Genomic DNA, 8,938 nt, shown 5'->3' with positions numbered 1-8,938 from the left:
ACATATCTTGTGGCTCCTCCCCTTGGCGAAGACGGAAGCGACCGAGCTCCCCCTCGATCGTCTCCCGCTTGGTAATCTTGGTAAGTTCATCACCCTCGTGCGCGGTCTTGAGTAAGTCCCAAATCTCCTTTGCATTCTTCAACCCTTGCACTTTGTTATATTCCTCCTTGCTTAGAGAGGCGAGGAGTATGGTTGTAGCTTGAGAGTTGAAGTGCTCGATTTGGGCCACTTCGTCCTCATCATAGTCTTCATCCCCTACGGATGGTACCTGTGCACCAAACTCAACAACATCCCATATGCTTTTGTGGAGTGAGGTTAGATGAAATCGCATTAAATCACTCCACCTAGCGTAATCTTCACCATCAAATGTTGGTGGTTTGCCTAATGGGACGGAAAGCAAAGGTGTATGTTTGGAAATGCGAGGGTAGCGTAGAGGGATCTTACTATACTTCTTGCGCTCTTGGGGCTTAGAAGTGACGGATGCCGCGTCGGAGCCGGAGGTGGATGGCGATGAAGAATCGGTCTCGTAGTAGACCACTTTCCTCATCCTCTTTTTCTTGTCCCCACTCCGACGCGTTTTGTGAGAAGAGGATTTCTCCTTCTTCTCCTTTTGGTGTGAAGAAGACTTCTTCTCCTTCCTTTTGGAGGAGTTCTTCTTCTCCTTCCTCTTGGTGCGGGACTCTTCCGATGAAGTGCTACCATGGCTTGTAGTGGGCTTTTCGCCGGTCTCCATCTCCTTCTTGGCGTGATCTCCCGACATCACTTCGAGCGATTAGGCTCTAATGAAGCACCGGGCTCTGATACCAATTGATAGTCGCCTAGAGGGGGGGGGGGTGAATAGGGCGAAACTGAAATTTATAAATATAAACACAACTACAAGCCGGGTTAGCGTTAGAAATATAAACGAGTCCGCGAGAGAGGGTGAAAAACAAATCGCAAGGAAATGAAGAGTGTGACACGCGGATTTGTTTTACCGAGGTTCGGTTCTCGCAAACCTACTCCCCGTTGAGGAGGCCACAAAGGCCGGGTCTCTTTCAACCCTTCCCTCTCTCAAACGGTCCCTCGGACCGAGTGAGCTTCTCTTCTCAAATTAAAACCGGGAACAAAACTTCCCCGCAAGGGCCACCACACACTTGGTGCCTCTTGCCTTGATTACAATGGAGTTTTGATCACAAGAACAAGAGAGAAAGAAAAGAAGCAATCGAAGCGCAAGAGCTCAAAAGAACACGACAAATCTCTCTCGCTAATCACTAAAACCTTGTGTAGAATTGGAGAGGATTTGATCTCTTTGATGTGTCTAGAATTGAATGCCTAGCTCTTGTAAGTGGTTGATAAGTGGAAAACTTGGATGCAATGAATGGTGGGGTGGTTGGGGTATTTATAGCCCCAACCACCAAACATGACCGTTGGTGGAGGCTGTCTGTCGTATGGTGCACCGGACAGTCCGGTGCACACCGGAAATGTCCGGTGCGCCAGCCACGTCACCAATGCCGTTGGATTCCGACCGTTGGAGCTTCTGACTTCTAGGCCTGCCTGGATGTCCGGTGCACACCGGACATGTACTGTTCAATGTCCGGTGCGCCAGTATGGGCGTGCCTGACTTCTGCGCGCTTCTGGCGCGCATTGAATGCGCCTGCAGTGACCGTTGGCGCGAAGTAGCCGTTGCTCTGCTGGTTCACCGGACAGTCCGGTGTACACCGGACATGTCCGGTGAATTATAGCGGAGCAGCCGCTGCGTTTTTCCGAGGCTGGCGAGTTCCGGAGGCCGCTCTTCCTTGGAGCACCGGACACTGTCCGGTGTACACCGGACACTCCGGTGAATTATAGCGGAGCGCCTCTGGAAATTCCCGAAGGTGGCAAGTTGGAGTTGGAGTCCTCTGGTGCACCGGACACTGTCCGGTGTACACCGGACAGTCCGGTGCCCCAGACCAGAGCTGCCTTCGGTTGTCCCTTTGCTCCTTTGTTGAATCCAATATTTGATCTTTTTATTGGCTAAGTGTGAACCTTTTACACCTGTATAACTTATACACTAGAACAAACTAGTTAGTCCAATTATTTGTGTTGGGCAATTCAACCACCAAAATTATTTAGGAACTAGGTGTAAGCCTAATTCCCTTTCAGTTTGCCTAATGGGACAAAAAGTAAAGGAGTACGTTTGGAAATGTGAGGATAGCGTAGGGGAATCTTACTAAACTTCTTGCGCTCATGGCGCTTAGAAGTGATGGACGGCGTGTCGGAGCCGGAGGTGGATGGCGATGAAGAGTCGGTCTCGTAGTAGACCACTTTCTTCATCTTCTTTTTCTTCTCGCCACTTCGACGCGACTTGTCGTGTGAAGGGGATCCCTTCACCTTGTTGCCGGACTCCCGGATGGAGCCATCCCATGGCTTGTGGCGGGCTTCTTGCCGGTCACCATCTCCTTCTTGGTGTGATCTCCCGACATCACTTCGAGCGGTTTGGCTCTAATGAAGTACCGGTTCTGATACCAATTGAAAGTCGCCTAGAGGGGGGGGGGGTGAATAGGCAAATCTGAAATGTACAAACTTAAGCACACACTACAAGCCGGGTTAGCGTTAGAATTAAATGCGAGTCCGAAAGAGAGGGCGAAAACAAATCAGAAGCGAATAAGATCGGATGACACGATGATTTGTTTTACCGAGGTTTGGTTCTTGCAAACCTACTCCCCGTTGAGGTGGTCACAAAGACCGGGTCTCTTTCAACCCTTTCCCTCTCTCAAACGGTCACCTAGACCGAGTGAGCCTTTCTCTTCAATCAAATGGGACACTAAGTCCACTACAAGGACCACCATAACTTGGTGTCTCTTGTTTTGATTACAAGTGAATTGAACACAAGAATAGAGGAAGAAGAAAAGCAATCCAAGCGCAAGAGCTCAAATGAACACAAATGTTACTCTCTCTAGTCACTAATTTGGTTGGAGTGATTCCGGACTTGGGAGAGGATTTGATCTCTTTGTTTGTGTCTTGTATTGAATGCTATAGCTCTTGTATGAGGTTTAAAGGCTGAAAACTTGGATGCAATGAATGGTGGGTGGTTGGGGGTATTTATAACCCCAACCACCAAAATAGCCGTTGGTGAAGGCTGCTGTCGTATGGCGCACCGGACAGTCCGGTGCGCCAGCCACGTCACCCGACTGTTGGGTTCTGACCGTTGGAGCTTCTAACAGCTGGGCCACCGGACAGTTCGGTGGTGCACCGGACAGTCACTGTTCACTATCTGGTGCGCCTTCTGGCGCCTGTCTTGACTTCTGCACGCGCAGGCGCGCACTGTAGCGCATTTATTGCTCGTTGCAGACGACCGTTGGCGCTGTGTAGCCGTTACTCTGCTGGCGCACCGGACAGTCCGGTGAATTATAGCGGAGCGGCTCCCAAAATTCTCGAAGGTGAGTAGTTTGGAGTTGAGCTCCCTGGTGCACCGGACATTGTCCGGTGGTGCACCGGACACAGTCCGGTGCGCCAGACTAGGGCACACTTCGGTAGTCTTTTGCTCTCTTTGTTTGAACCCTTTCTTGGTCTTTTTATTGGTTTGTTGTGAACCTTTGGCACCTGTAAAACTTATAATCTAGAGCAAACTAGTTAGTACAATTATTTGTGTTGGGTAATTCAACCACCAAAAACAATTAGGAAAAGGTGCAAGCCTATTTCCCTTTCACCAGCCATGTTACCAGGCCGTTGGGTTCCGACCGTTGGAGCTCTGACAAGTGGGGCCACCGGACAGTCCGATGGTGCACCGGACAGTCACTGTTCACTGTCCGGTACGCCTTCTAATGCCTGCTCTGACTTCTGCGCGCGCAGTGAACACTGTTCACTGTTCCTGTACCGTTGCAGACGACCGTTGGCGCTTGGAGCCGTTGCTCCGCTTGGTGCACCGGACAGTCCGGTGCTACACCGGACAGTCCGGTGCTACACCGGACAGTCCGGTGAATTATAGTGGAGCGGCCTCCCGAATTCCCGAAGGTGGCAAGTTTGGAGTTGGGTTCCCTGGTGCACCGGACACTGTCCGGTGGTGCACCGGACAGTCCGGTGTGCCAGACCAGGGCTGCCTCTGGATTGTCTTTTGCTCTCTTTGTTTGAACCCTTTCTTGGTCTTTTTATTGGTTTGTTGTGAAACTTTGGCACCTGTAAAACTTATAATCTAGAGCAAACTAGTTAGTCCAATTATTTGCGTTGGGCAATTCAACCACCAAAATCAATTAGGAAAAGGTGTAAGCCTATTTCCCTTTCAATCTCCCCCTTTTTGGTGATTGATGCCAACACAAACCAAAGCAAATATAAAAGTGCAGAATTGAACTAGTTTGCATAAGGTAAGTGCAAAGGTTGCTTGGAATGAAACCAATAATTATTACTACTAGATATGCATGGATGACTTTCTTCTCCTTTAAAATTTTGGACCACGCTTGCACCACTTGTTTTGTTTTGCAATGTTTTGGAAATTCGTTTTCAAAATCTTTTGCAAATAGTCAAAGGTATATGAATAAGATTTTGAGAAGCATTTTCAAGATTTGAAATTTTCTCCCCCTGTTTCAAATGCTTTTCCTTTGACTAAACAAAACTTCCTCTTAATGAAATCCTCCTCTTAGTGTTCAAGAGGGTTTTAGATATTAATTTTGAAGAGGGTATACCAATTTGAAATTATATCAAAAATAAGATACCAATTTGAAAATCTTTAAAAACACTTCTTTAATACAAATTGAAAGACTACAAATTTGAAATTGGTGGTGGTGCGGTCCTTTTGCTTTGGGCTAATACTTTCTCCCCCTTTGGCATGAATCGCCAAAAATGGATACTTGTGAGTGAAATATAAGCCCTTTTTCACACTTTCTCCCCCATAGGTAAATAATGTAGGAGTGAAGATTATACCAAATTGGAGAGCGATGTGGAGTGTCGGCGAAGGATGAATAATTTGATGGAGTGGAGTGGAAGCCTTGTCTTCGCCATAGACTCCATTTCCCTTTCAATCTATGACTTGGTATGAAATTTACTTGACAAACACATTAGTCATAGCACATGAAAGAGATATGATCAAAGGTATATAAATGAGCTATGTGTGCAAAATATCAATCAAAATTCATAGAATCAAGAATGTGTAGCTCATGCCTAAGTTTGGTAAATGTTTTCTCATCTAGTGGCTTGGTAAAGATATCGGCTAATTGTTCTTTGGTGTTAATATAAGCAATCTCGATATCCCCCCGTTGTTGGTGATCCCTCAAAAAGTGATACCGAATGGCTATGTGCTTAGTGCGGCTATGTTCAATGGGATTATCCACCATGCAGATTGCACTATCATTATCACATAGGAGAGGAACTTTGGTTAATTTGTAACCATAGACCCTAAGGGTTTGCCTCATCCAAAGCAATTGCGCGCAACAATGGTCTGCGACAATGTACTCGGCTTTGGCTGTAGAAAGAGCTACAGAATTTTGCTTCTTTGAAGCCCATGACACCAGGGATCTTCCTAAGAACTGGCAAGTCCCTGATGTGCTTTTTCTATCAATTTTACACCCTGCCCAATCAGCATCTGAATATCCAATTAAATCAAAAGTGGATCCCCTGGGGTACCAAAGGCCAAACTTAGGAGTATAAAGTAAATATCTCAAGATTCATTTCACGGCCCTAAGATGAACTTCCTTAGGATCGGCTTGGAATCTTGCACACATGCACACGGAAAGCATAATATCCGGTCGTGAAGCACATAAATAGAGTAAAGAACCTATCATCGACCGGTATACCTTTTAATCTACAGATTTACCTCCTGTGTCGAGGTCGAGATGCCCATTAGTTCCCATGGGTGTCTTGATGGGCTTGGCATCCTTCATCCCAAACTTTGCAAGAATGTCTTGAATGTACTTAGTTTGGCTAATGAAGGTGCCCTCTTGGAGTTGCTTGACTTGAAAGCCTAGAAAATACTTCAACTCCCCCATCATTGACATCTCGAATTTTTGTACCATGATCCTACTAAACTCTTCACAAGTAGATTTGTTAGTAGACCCAAATATGATATCATCAACATAAATTTGGCATACAAACAAATCATTTGCAATTGTTTTAGTAAAGAGAGTAGGATCGGCTTTTCCGACTTTGAAGCCATTAGCGATAAGAAAATCTCTTAAGCATTCATACCATGCTCTTGGGGCTTGCTTGAGCCCATAAAGCGCCTTAGAGAGTTTATAGACATGGTTAGGATACTCACTATCTTCAAAGCCGGGGGGTTGCTCAACATAGACCTCTTCCTTGATTGGTCCATTAAGGAAGGCACTCTTCACGTCCATTTGATAAAGCTTGAAGCCATGGTAAGTAGCATAGGCAAGTAATATGCGAATTGACTCAAGCCTAGCTACGGGTGCATAGGTTTCACCGAAATCCAAACCTTCGACTTGTGAATATCCCTTGGCCACAAGTCGGGCTTTGTTCCTTGTCACCACACCATGCTCATCTTGCTTGTTGCAGAAGACCCACTTGGTTCCTACAACATTTTGATTAGGACGTGGAACTAAATGCCATACCTCCTTCCTTGTGAAGTTGTTGAGTTCCTCTTGCATCGCCAGCACCCAATTCGAATCTTGAAGTGCTTCCTCTACCCTATGTGGCTCAATAGAGGAAACAAAAGAGTAATGTTCACAAAAATGAGCAACACAAGATCGAGTGGTTACCCCCTTATGAATATCGCCGAGGATGGTGTTCACGGGGTGATCTCGTTGGATTGCTTGGTGGACTCTTGGGTGTGGCGGTCTTGGACCCTCATCATCTTCCTTGTCTTGATCATTAGCATCTCCCCCTTGATCATTGTCCTCCTCTTGAGGTGGCTCCTCTTGATCTTCATCATCATCATCTTGAGCTTGATCCTCATCTTGAGTTGGTGGAGATGCTTGCATTGAGGAAGATGGTTGATATTGTGCATGTGGAGGCTCTTCGGATTCTTTAGGACACACATCCCCAATGGACATGTTCCTTAGCGCGACGCATGGAGCCTCTTCATCATCTAGCTCATCAAGATCAACTTGCTCTACTTGAGAGCCGTTAGTGTCATCAAACACAATGTCACAAGAGACTTCAACTAGTCCAGTGGACTTGTTAAAGACTCTATATGCCCTTGTTTTTGAATCATAACCAAGTAAAAAGCCTTCTACAGCCTTAGGAGCAAATTTAGATTTTCTACCTCTTTTAACAAGAATAAAGCATTTGCTACCAAAGACTCTAAAATATGAAACATTGGGCTTTTTACCGGTGAGGAGTTCATAAGATGTCTTCTTGAGGATTCGATGTAGATACAACCAGTTGATGGCGTAGCAAGCGGTGTTGACCACCTCGACCCAAAACCGATCCGAAGTCTTGTACTCATCAAGCATGGTCCTCGCCATGTCCAATAGAGTTCTATTCTTCCTCTCCACTACACCATTTTGTTGTGGTGTGTCGGGAGAAGAGAACTCATGCTTGATGCCCTCCTACTCAAGATAACCTTCTATTTGAGAGTTCTTGAACTCCGTCCCGTTATCGCTTCTAATCTTTTTAATCCTTAAGCCAAACTCGTTTTGAGCCCGTCTCAAGAATCCCTTTAAAGTCTCTTGGGTTTGAGATTTTTCCAGCAAAAAGAACACCCAAGTGAAGCGAGAATAATCATCCACAATTACAAGACAATACTTACTCCCGCCGATTCTTATGTAAGCTATCGGGCCGAATAGGTCCATGTGGAGTAGCTCAAGCGGCCTGTCGGTCGTCATGATGTTCTTGTGTGGATGATGAACACCAACTTGCTTCCCTGCTTGACATGCGCTACAAACGCTGTCTTTCTCAAAATGAACATTTGTTAGTCCCAAAATGTGCTCTCCCTTTAGAAGCTTATGAAGATTCTTCATCCCAACGTGGGCTAGTCGGCGATGCCAGAGCCAACCCATGTTAGTCTTAGCAATCAAGCAAGTATCGAGTTCAGCTCTATTAAAATCCACTAAGTCTAGCTGACCCTCGAGTACTCCCTTAAATGCTACTGAATCATCACTTCTTCTAAAGACAGTAACACCTATATCCGTAAAAAGGCAGTTGTAACCCATTTTACATAATTGAGAAACAGAAAGCAAGTTGTAATCTAAAGAATCTACAAGAAAAACCTTTGACCAAACCTTGATTTCCATCCCTGAATGTGATAGCTCTTTGGGGATCATAGTTTTTCTCGTAGGAGGAGAACATCCTTTTCTCCCCTGTCATGTGGTTTGTGCACCCGCTATCAATGATCCAACTTGAGCCCCCGGATGCATAAACCTACAAAACAATTTTAGGCCTTGTTCTTAGGTACCCAAACGGTCTTGGGTCCTTTGACATTAGAAACAAGCATCTTGGGTACCCAAACACAAGTCTTTGACCCCTTGTGTTTGCCCCAAACATATTTGACAACTACTTTGCCTGATTTGATAGTTAAAACATAAGATGCATCAAAAGTCTTAAATGAAATATTAGTTTTCATTTGATGCAATAGGAGTTTTCTTCTTAGACAATTTAGCATGAGTGGATTGCCTAGAACTATAATCGAGTTAGCGTTAGAAATATAATCGGTCCGAAAGAGAGGACGAAAATAAATCACAAGCGAATAAGAGTGGATGACACAGTGATTTGTTTCACCGAGGTTCGGTTCTTGCAAACCTACTCCCCGTTGAGGTGGTCACAAAGACCGGGTCTCTTTCAACCCTTTCCCTCTCTCGAACGGTCACCTAGACCGAGTGAGCTTCTCTTCTCAATCAAACGAGACACTAAGTCCCCATAAGGATCACCACACAATTGGTGTCTCTTGCCTTGATTACAATTGAGTTGGAAACAAGAAAGAAGGAAGAAGAAAAGCAATCCAAGCGCAAGAACTCAAATGAACACAATTGTCTCTCTCACTAGTCACTATTTGATTGGAATGATCTTTGGACTTGGGAGAGGATTTGATCTC

Source organism: Zea mays, chromosome 1 (genome assembly GCF_902167145.1).
Source record: "Zea mays cultivar B73 chromosome 1, Zm-B73-REFERENCE-NAM-5.0, whole genome shotgun sequence".
NCBI lineage: Eukaryota > Viridiplantae > Streptophyta > Magnoliopsida > Poales > Poaceae > Zea > Zea mays.
This window is presented reverse-complemented; position numbering follows the sequence as displayed.